Source organism: Pygoscelis adeliae, unplaced genomic scaffold, assembly GCF_000699105.1.
Source record: "Pygoscelis adeliae isolate BGI_AS28 unplaced genomic scaffold, ASM69910v1 Scaffold105, whole genome shotgun sequence".
In the NCBI taxonomy this organism is placed as follows: Eukaryota; Metazoa; Chordata; class Aves; order Sphenisciformes; family Spheniscidae; genus Pygoscelis; species Pygoscelis adeliae.
The window spans coordinates 1,718,857-1,720,380 of record NW_008824807.1 but is presented as its reverse complement, the minus strand read 5'-3'; the positions used below and the strand labels follow the sequence as shown (position 1 = coordinate 1,720,380).

Below are 1,524 nucleotides of genomic sequence, written 5' to 3'. Positions count from 1 at the left end.
GACAAAAGTTGTGGTGTTCAAATTCAGCGGAATTCAGCAACTTCACTGTGAAGTCAGTATAAAGTCAGCCACATATATGTACTAACTGAAGCAGGTTTCTGCTTTAACTAGGCTTTTTTTTTCTCTGATTTTATTTTCCCCTCCATATCTGCAGTTGAATTTAAAAACAAAAACAAACAAACAAAAAAGAGCCCAGCAGACCATGTAAGAACTTCGCAGTTCCTGAGCACAGAGGTCAGAGATGGCTCTCACTGACTTCACTGTACCGAATCAAACCCCTTCCTCTCCAGTAGTTTACGGAGAAATGAAAAGAGGTTACAGGAAGGAATGCAACAGATGAATTCTTGTGTAGCTGAGCTGAAAAAACGGAAGACAAATACACAGCTGTTCTTTTGCTGGACAAGGCTTGGTAACAGGTGAAACAACAACTGCACACTTTTAGATTTCATGATCCTAGTAAATATAGTCAGATTTGTGCCTCTGATATAAGAATTGCCTCCTAGTGCAATTTTAAGTGAATTCAGTTCTACTGAGCATTTCACTCCAGTTGCAAGCCCGTTTTCTCCTTGTTAGTTGTCCCCTACCCAATTTGATGGCCATTTAATGAAGGGAATAGTTATATTGAGAGGACTGTACAGACTTTGATCTTTTTTCTTTTTTCAAACCAGCTTCTTTACTTTTGTCTCTGGTATTACAGCAGAAATGTGCTTATTTCATTTTTAGCTTTGACTGGTACAATATGAAGAGTATATATTGTTTATGTAGAAATCTCATGTGTTAGCTGATTTTAATGACAATTTCTGTACAGAAGTATATTGCCTATCACACTTCTTCAGTCCTTAGTAAGGGTGGTGTCTAGTTTTGGGAGAGATTGAATGTTTATTTGCATTGTGAGGAATACCAGAGAGCAAGTTTTTAGAACTACAATGGCAGCCAAAACCTACGTGAATTCAAAAGAGAGCTGGTGTAGTCTGGTTTTAAGTCTTCCTTTGATTGATCGCTTTTCTGTGACAACATAAAAATGAGTAGTTTTTTTGAAAATTATTCTTTTTTTTAATTTTGTTTTATTTTTGAAGGGATTCATTCAGTCAGCTCCTTACAAGGTGCTTTCTCCAACTTGCTTTGTGATTGCTAGTCACAACATGAAACTCATGGGCTCAGTCACCTACTGTTCCTGCTCCCCAGCTGGGTGACTGAGGCTGTTGTAACAGTAGAGGAAGCACTGAAAGTACATGGTGCAGACACTTGCCTAGGCATAAGTTGGTATGGATGTTCATGAAGTTTTCTTACAAAACTTACTTGTTGTCTTGGTTTCGGATGGGATAGAGTTAATTTCCTTCCTAGTAGCTGGTACAGTGCTGTGTTTTGGATTTAGGATGAGAACAACGTTGATAACACACCGATGTTTTAGTTGCTGCTAAGAAGTGCTTACACCAGTCAAGGACTTTTCAGCTTTTCATGCCCTGCCAGCCAGAAGCTGGGAGGGGGCACAGCCAGGACAGCTGACCCCAACTGGCCAGAGGG

The 1,524-nt window shown here is 39.6% G+C and overlaps 1 protein-coding gene across 1 annotated transcript in view; it reads left to right on the top strand.

Annotated features, from left to right (window-relative positions):
- Nucleotides 1–1,524, top strand: part of SYNE1 (spectrin repeat containing, nuclear envelope 1) — a 258,380-nt gene that overhangs the window by 233,750 nt on the left and 23,106 nt on the right. The gene's annotated exons all lie outside the window — the stretch shown is intronic.